Source organism: Adiantum capillus-veneris, chromosome 7, assembly GCF_014529385.1.
Source record: "Adiantum capillus-veneris isolate H3 chromosome 7, ASM1452938v2, whole genome shotgun sequence".
In the NCBI taxonomy this organism is placed as follows: Eukaryota; Viridiplantae; Streptophyta; class Polypodiopsida; order Polypodiales; family Pteridaceae; genus Adiantum; species Adiantum capillus-veneris.
Genome location: NC_140937.1, coordinates 144,827,427 through 144,837,133, shown reverse-complemented (window position 1 = coordinate 144,837,133; position 9,707 = coordinate 144,827,427). Strand labels below are relative to the sequence as shown.

General features: G+C 38.7%; 1 pseudogene; it reads left to right on the top strand.

Moving 5' to 3' along the window:
* The first annotated feature begins 3,443 nt into the window (after window positions 1-3,443).
* Window positions 3,444-4,477, top strand: LOC147454747 (uncharacterized; annotated as a pseudogene).
* The last annotated feature ends 5,230 nt before the right edge of the window (window positions 4,478-9,707 follow it).

The window sequence follows — 9,707 nt, the reverse complement described above, 5'->3', positions numbered from 1 at the left end:
CATGCCTCGAGGGGTTCACCATTCACTACCCCCTATATGACGTGCAGTCACAAGGTATTAAAAAAACCCTCTTTTAACATGTCTAAATGAATAAAATGATCCCTTATTTTAGAAAATTTTCCCAAAATTGAATACAAAAATCCCGTATTTTAATGTATCTCTATTAAATTGCCTAAAATTTTAGCATTTCAAAACCCCTCCTTTTGAACTCATGTTATACATTAACATGATTACATAGTGCACCGCTCGAGACTTATGCGAACAACTTAAGATCCAAGGATTCTATAACCGTTGTGGAAGGGATCACCTGATCATACGTTGCGCTAAAATTTTTGACAACAAAACCAAACCTGCAAAAGAGGATAACAAAGAACCATGGGTTGCAAGGATTGTTGCAAACACAATGGATGAGGCTAAATTTTTGGAGATGCAATAGATTCTTGAAGCACATAAGCAGTGGTCACACTCATTGCGAGACAATTAGAAACGAAAAATATGGAAGTGCCACATTTCTATCATCACCTATCCTTGAAATCAACATGGACCATGAGATCTATCTGAGACAATTCAATAGTTGTATGGCAATGCAAGAACACAAATATCTATGGAGAGTAAACAAGAGACCATCAAAACTTTGTCGTTCTTTATAGGGGAATATGAGACAAAATCTGATGTGAGAATTGTGCCATCATGATGGAATTCTTTTCCACGACTGACGGATACAAAGATCTTGCATTCTCTATTGTCTTCTCCTATAAGATTCACAATCACTCTCATAGAACTTTTGAAAATTAAACCAAATGAGAGAAAATTTGGAAAAGATGGGATTGAAGATCCATCCAAAAGATAACCTCATGGATGAAATTAAAGAAACAAGATGTCTTGAGAAAGCCAAAGCAGAATCCCAGTGAATAAGGTAGGTGATTATTGAAAAGGAGAAGAAGGAATTACCACCTTACCTTTGGAATACAAAGGAATAAAAACAATACTGATACTTGAGACTGGGATTGGAGTAGTCATTACTACAAAGGGAATCTAGGAAAAATGGGGAACCAGTTCTCAAAAAGATGCACATGAAATTGCAACTAGCCGATGGCTATGTGGAGAAACCCTTAAGAATGCTGGAATAAGTAATTGTATTCTCATGCGGGATAGAATACGAACATACCTTTGCTATAGTAGATTTTGAAAAAGGAAACACCTTTGAAGTTATTTTGGGACAAAAATTTATGCATCAACTCAAGAAGGTTCAAGGCTGGGGTTATGACCATCTCTTCTTGCGGCACAAGCTAATCACAATTAGGGTTAACACAAAAGACCATAGTTCCAGAGACGACATAAATTGAACCCCAATAGAAGACTTTTCTATCACTACGATGTCATGTCATGTTGTTGCATGTACTTAGTGTGAAATAAAAACATTCACCTCACTTTACAAACTTCTTGATGCATGGAAAGAAAAGAAATCATGTACAAATTATGATATATGCTAGGTGATATAGGCCGATCGTCTACTGCAGTCGCTATCATCTACGTATATATCTATCTGGGGAATCGTGGCCCTGAATGTGGCACCTTTGCATGCTTTCCCACTTGATAAGATTCTTAATTTGGTTTGAAAATATACATATTCCAAGTGTTTCATAGTGTCACACTTATCTCGCCTATAAAGACTGATGCGGGTAAACACTGTCGAAAATAGCAGCTAACAAGCGAAGTTGTAGAATTGCATGGAAGGTGATCCAAAATGGTATATTGATGAAAAATGATGCTTATCTATCACTTTTATGATTATGCGAGTGATCCCACAAATTTAGGGAATTTTCTGACTCCGCTTGGGATTTTTCGCATTAAAAAAAAACTTTTTTGGGTAAAAGATGAGCTGAAAATGGCCTAGTTTTGATTCAAAGTGGAAAAATGGCCCAAAAATTGACACATCAGCTCATATTTCCGTGCGGAAGAGAGAGAGGGCTGCTTTTTCAAGAAAAACCTGCAATTTCTTCTATTGTGCAATTGAGTCCCGCCTCTTCGTAATCTAGTATCTCGGCCTGTAAGAGAGTGAATTAGGGTTTCCACTTATCAAAATGGTGTGTGGGCTTCAATATAGAATCTCTTAAATCTCTAAAAAATCAGAAAAGCATCTCCGTGTAGGTGGAAGCTCGTGCATTCCTTTCGATTGTTTCATGTTATGAGTATGTAGTTGGGGGCGAGGCTACATGATACCATGAAAGAGGTTTGGGTTTTGATTGAGATTTGTGCTTGTATGAGCATTGAGGTTTCATGGCTGAAAATTTAATGTGGTCATTTTAAGTCAAATTGATTGTGATTTGGTGATCCTCTCATCATAATCTCAACTACGAAAACAAGCAAATTCCATGCACGATAGGAAAGAGGGTTTGTGACTTTGCTGTCACGAACGCTCTTAGATTTTTAGTCATCCTTAGAAAAAGGGTTGGTGATTTTACATAAACCATTTTTTTTGTGACTCTCATCACAAACTCTCACAGCCAGAGGTCATGCACGTTCCCAGCTAGACCGCCACATTCCGACAATTTTGGTGAACCCGACATGAAACAGCTGGGGTGAGGATTTGTGATGAGTTAAAGTTGGATGTACATGATGTGATTCGATCAAGGGATAGAAAATATAGAGTCAAACAGAATTTAGGTAACCAAAGTGATGCAGATGGAAGAAGCAGTGGGGATTGCATTGGGTGCAGTGTATGAGAAATGTAATGTCTTTGAAGGTTATGACCCAAGAGGCTTTCTTGAGTGCTATGCAATGGAGACGAGGGTTCAAGGGGTTCCTTAAAGATTGATGATTACGTCCTTTCAACACTTGGTGGTTCTAGATTTCTATTAGCAAGTCCAAGAGATTGCAAAGGAATGTGGAGACAACTAGGATGCTTTTTCAAATTCTTTTACACAAGAAAGCTTGGGCTTTATGGAATGGGAAATGGAACGCATTGCTTCTACAAACTTAGATGTTGTGTATAATGTTGAAAGTAACAAATGGATACAAGTACCATGCTATACAATTGATCGCAATCATATTCATGAAAAGTTGGAAGCTATAGTAGATGAGTACCTTCTACGGGACAAAACATTGCTACATGCAATAGATGAGGATGTAGTCAAAGCTATTTATGCAGAACTTGGTGTTTCTGTTTTGGCACTTGAGAATTGTACTTCCTTGTGTGATGCTATGGAGTTTGCACATAGAGCTATGGTTGAAGATACTATGGATGGCACTCAATCTCCAAAAGATGGTATGTAAGCTCAATTTCTATTGGGAATTCACTAGAATGGATTCATTTTTGTGATGCTTATTACAATACTTTTGGTGAATTGGATATGAAAAAATTGTCATGTTGTGAAGAAAAGGATGATAAAGATGTTGTAAAGCATGTGGTAGAGCATGGATGTAGCCATGGAGATGAAAACATGCAAAAAGGTATGACCCAGGATAACATAGAGTATTATCATTTGGAAGTTAGTTCATGCTTCAAAGAGGTTCACAAATCTCCAAATGAAGATAATACTTTTTGTGTTGCCAATGATCTTCAATGTGATACATATGCTTGTGGATTGGTGGATTAGATGTATTTCAAAGTTGTGGGCTCTTGTTTGGAGGGGGTGCAAGTTGATATGGAACCACCCACTCCTACCAATGAGTGGAAGTGTAGCGATGATGAAATAGAAAAAGAATTGACTTCTATCTTTGTGAAGCATGCTGATTTTTGTGAGGTTGAAGTACAAAGGTGCTTGAAAAAAGGTGTGATGGTAGAGAAAGGTGTGAAGGGAACATGGCCTATATGCATACCACATGTGATGAGGATCCACTGCAGCATGGGTTATGCTATCAAGAGGGTCCCATTCAAGAGGATATTTTGTATCTTTTGGATGAATCTTTGGATCGTTTCCATGCCACATACAACAAGGGTTTTGAAAGATATCAATCATGTCATGAATTGGGACAACAAGAACAAGAGTACATGGAGCTTATGGCTCTTTTAGATTATGCTTTAGAGGAATTTCAAGCTCCTTATGATAGGGGTTCCCAAAAGTACGATGAGATATGTGACCTACAAATAGAAGCAGATGACCATGAGGTAGATCTTATGATATTCTTGGATGAGGTTTTACATGATTTCATGATTTTAAAAGAAGTTATGCATGTAGCTTATGAGGCACCAAATGAGGTAACAGATAATATGGAGCTAGATGATTCACAGATGCATGCTGAAATTTTGGATACTAGAGGGGGTGAGGCAAATTCACCACAAATTCATATGTGGGACTTCTTGATGTTACCATATGACCTAGGAGGACATTATAATGATTATGGTCTTTGTTCGTGTACTTATATGCCCTTTGATAAAGGGAAACACTTTGATGTTCTTGATGTATATCCCTCTAGCTTTATTCCTATCAAATCCAGGGAATGCATTAATTATCATATGTTTGTGCTCTTATAACAGAAAGATTGTATGCTTTCCTTATGATCCAGGTGGGAACTATGTGCTTATTGTGTCTCTCATTGGATGTTTACAATCAAGGCGTATGCAACCAAAGAAGCAATAGAGTTGCCACATACCGTAGGATGTGCAGGTTAAGAGGGGGTGAATGTCGTGCCGTGGCACGTACATAGTGTGAAATAAAAACATTCACCTCACTTTTAAAACTTTTAGATGCATAGAAAGAAAAACAATAATGTATATATGCTAGGTGATATATGCTGAGCGTCTACTGCGATCGCTATCATGTACGGGGGGATATTTCTAGGCAAGCAATTTTTGGTGAGCACTTTTTAGGAATCAGGCAAGCAAATTCCTAAAAATAATCTCCCTTCCTCCTTCTCTATCTCTTTCGTGAAATTTTGCTAGTCTCCACTCCTTCTTTTTCTTCTCTCTATCTCTCTGAGAGAGAGAGAGGGTAGAGAGAGAAAGAGAGGGTAGAGATAGGTAATGAGGTAATAGGGATGAACATCCATTGATCATAGAAAGGTTACATTTTATTGCACTTGCATTACATAGGCAAGAAGGGTTCATCTTTTGGAAGGCCCAAGAGTCCAGTAGTGCTACCCTCAAGGGGCAAAAGAAGATTCACCACGTTCCCTAGTTGTTGCTTCATTCGCTCCTCATCCTCCTCTGTGATGATCCCAATCTTCTTCTAGCAAGAGAAAGAGAATTGTCCCTTCTCATTCAAGCTGAGCAAGGACCACATATTGAGGTCTGTGCGACAACGATAGAGGTGATACACATTGATTGTTGCCTTTAGAGCCTCATTAAACCATTTGGCTCCATACAATGCCTCTCCATTGGAAAAGGATTCCATGGCATCCCAGCAGACTTGATTCTATTTTCAACATCGTCGATCGTTGTGAAAAGAAAGAGAAATGCACTACGGTAGCTAGTGAACGGTTTCACAAAAATAATACAAGAAATACGAATTTTTAGCAATTGTCGGAATATTAAAAGATTGTTTTATTCATGATGTGAAACATAAACAACCACCTTCCAAATTTGAAAATTGTTTGAAAAAGTTTGCAAAACAATGCACAGAAATGTAGCCATCATAAGATAAAATTAGAACCTTGTAGTGTTGTCCATTTTGTGAACTGACATACAAGAAATTGGAAATAGAAAATGCTATACATCCATGCTTGGATAGGTCTTGCCTCGACTGAGTGCCCTGAATATATCAGCATCTGCCAAAATTGGACATGTTCTCATTCTGTCTTAACCCTAGCACATACAGATAAATGAAATAAAAATGTTTACATGCAAGATATGGTTTTTTCTTTGTCACCCGTTCCATGAATTCTGGACCTGTGCACGATGGTTGGTTGCAAATACAAACATTGTACAACCCGACATGACCATCTTCACTTTCTGTCTCTACTTTGAAGACTACATGAACACCGTCTACCCCACATATCTCTTCTATGACCTTAGCTCTCAGCGCTAGCGCTACAATCATCTTGCAAGAAACATCCTCAAAATTGGAAGTTTGGTACCGTACACGCACACCACTTGCATTGTGGCTCATGCATTGCCTTGAGGAATGGATGTATCTTTTGACTTGAAAGGAGAGTTGTTCATATTTTGTGCAGGAAAAATGGGCATTACAGTAGAGATTCCTTCTTTCGTGAACACCACTTGATACCCCCCTTCATGCAATATTTGCACCTCATCCGCAGATAGGTTGGTTCCCACATGCACGAGAAAAATGTGTGGTGGATGTTGAGGCTACGGCTCAATGTTCTCTTCTACTATGTGGCAATGCAAGACATGATCCGGACAAAACCAAAACTACTAGCACACCACACCATTTGGATGATTTTGATATCCTTCAAAAGATGGGGCCAGTATACCTAAGCTTGAAAACCTGCAATACTGCTTCCACACCTTCATCTTAGAATGTGTAGGATATCACGTGAGTTAACCGGAGAGGATTATTAAAAGACCAAAATATATAAAAATGTATACTTTTATGTATACATTAGAGGGGGGTGGGGGGTTTTTAAATAGGCTCACAATGTAAGTATAGTATGTATATTGGGGTATTAATAATCACATCTTGAACGCACGTGATATAGGGATCTTTTGATAAGTGACTGCCCCGGGGTTGTATGGCCCACAAGCTGCCTCATTGACCTTGCGTTCCACTACATACTGCCCAACCAAACCTATACTTTCTTTTGGGGTTTATGACATCCCTTCTTGTGCAAAGTTGATCTTACAGGGTCTTCCACACTTCTTGCAACCTTTGGTGATCGAGTTGTACTCAGGCCTATGTGATTCATAATCTTCCACATTGATAAACTCATTTGGCTTGTGTTTTTTCCTTGATGTCTCCTTATCTCCTGTCAATGGAGCCTTGGTTGTTTATACATTGGGGTGCCCTCGGTTGCCTTGTTCACTGTTCTTATTACTTGACTGGGATGTTTTTCATGGTGCTCCGCAAGCTTCTGTATTGATGGACCCTTCCCAATGTGTTTTCCATGGCTGTATGAAATGGCCTTTGTGCTCTGTACGATGGAATTTCCTAGGTCACTTGTACATGCATCCTATAATGAAATGTGTTTACGAAGACCCTCCCCTGCTAGCCAGATTCCATGCTTGCTCTCGACGAAGTTTGTCTGTGGAGTTTTTGGTCCATCAGAGCTTCTTTCTATGCACGTCATAATGCCACCCCAATTTTGCAATATGAATCTCCCACCAACTAATCCATGAATCCATGTATGGAATGTTACAGTCTATACAATGACCATTACGCCACCATTGGTGTATCAGACAAGCCTCTACTGCTACAAACACTTTTGTTGGTGCTTGCCTCCACTTTTCACACATCTCTTTGTTTATGTTTTGAGAAGCTTGCACCACATACTTTTTCGTGTGTTGATTTAATCTTTTCTTCCAATGGAAAAGAAAATAACACTCTCGATCGCTCATTGTATTAGTCTTGTCGCCACCATTGAAAACAATTCAAATTGCATTCCAATTTGCTTGAGCTTTTTCCGCCATGAAGCCAAAGAAATTAGCTCTTTCACACCCGCATGATAGCATTACATCATTGAGGCACTCCCAAAATAGACATTGTGTTTCCATGTCTTCCTCTTTCATTTCACAAGTTGCAATAGTTAGAAGGTCCTGCATTCTGTAAACAAATTGTTAGAGAGGGAGTCAAAGGCAACCCACATTGGTGTCAAGGTGCACCATGTACCTTGGCTCATAGACATGACAGGACATAGTCACCCAATTGTTCATGCATCTAGTGTGATCAAACTGGATCTAGGCACATCGAAGATTGCCATCCCCATCTTGTCTCATTCGGTGGACCATGTCCACACCGGATGCTAGACAAATTGTGGAAATTTTGAAGACATAACATTTCTCTCCCTCCGTACCTTGACCAAGAAATTAACCTGCTTCCATGGAAAAAGTTATATGTGCAGTCTCGCTTCAGCTTTAGGAGTGCATCAATGCCAAAATATTCTTTGTCACCACCTCTTCATAAACTAGATACTAACCTTCAAAACCTAGCAATGTTCATAGTGTTCAGAGAAAAAATAATTCATCATAGAGGTTTGCATTGAAATAAGAATCTGAGAAATGTACATACCAATTATCTTGCACCGACAGTCCCAACTACTCAGCGATTGCAAATAGTTGTTGCTCACCTAAAATTCCCTTGTTGGTGTTGCTGCGAAGAAGTGTTGTACTTATAATTTCTTTTGCCAGACACATTTGAACCTTCCTAGCTCCTACATGTGGATCAATAGTCAAAATCCTTTGCACCATCACCTTGGTGTTGTCTGTTAGTGTTTTGGAAGTGCTGCTATGCACATCGTGTCTATGTGTGCCATGATGAATCATGACTCTGGTGGCCATCTCATCTGATGGCATGACATAGTATACTACACAATCACATGTTGCAGTACAGAAAACAATTGCCTTACAAAATTTGCATGTAGGGCTCTTATCTCCAGTCTTACAATATTGTCCAGGTGTAGGTGCGTTTGGTATGTAACCGTTGAAATGACTTGTATTGAATATATGATAATTAACCAAGCGGTCACATTGTTCATTCATGCACTTTAGAAATCCTAGGCAATGATTAAGACTCACTAACTCGAGAAAACTATATTGGACATTTGTTGCTTCGACCACAAATGAGGATCATACTTATGCTCCATTGCATCCATATGGTGCAACCTCCCCATGGTAGGTGGAAATTATAAAACAAGATCATCATTGTAAGCCCTTGGAATCTCTATAACTTGTTCCACTTGTTGTATTTGCATTAAAATCTTTGTCAATGTACCCGTCTTTTTGGCTGCAAAGGTTTTTTTCTTGTACTCCTTTTGAAGCTATTTGGAAGCAAAACTTGAGGCGGGGTGCAAAGATCTACTATCTTCTTTTGAGCGAAGTGCACCTCTAGTGGACTATCCACAACGGCAATGGGAGTCGCGCTAGGTAAGCCTACATAGTGTGCTTGATGGGACACGTTGACTTCATCCAGTACATAGATGATTTCACACAAATTGTTGAACGTCCTTTCAAGAGGCAAAGTCATCTTAATATCACCAACTTCGATCACTGCGTCTAAAGTTGTAAATTACATGGATAAATTATTTCAAGAAGAAATGTTTCAGATATTATAAATTTACCATTGTAAAAAGGATAAGAAATCTCTTTATCACAAACAATAAAGAACAAGCCATAATAATAAGCTAAACAAGTAATTAAACATAAGATCTCATTATAACAACTAACAAATTGTTTATATACTCACGTCTACTAATATAGCTATTATAAATTTAAATTTAATAATATCTTAATCTTTTAACAAAAAATTTAAAACAAAATATTTAAAATATATAGTTAAAAAATATTCATTAAAAATATATAAAACTCATTTAATATTTTTGTGTGTGTGCGTCTACGCGAATATGTGTGTGTGTCTGTGTTTGAAGAAGAGAACTCTGTGTATGTGTGGCAAGCACGCATGCGCACACACATGCGTGTTTGTGTGCACACACACATACACTCAGTGTCACACACACACGCACAGACGCACACACATACACTCAGTGGTGTTTGTGTGTGGGTGTCACACACACACATGTGTGTGTGTGTGTGTGTGTGTGTGTGTGTGTGTGTGTAGGAGGGGAGCGGCATGCGTGGGCCACACACCACTCGG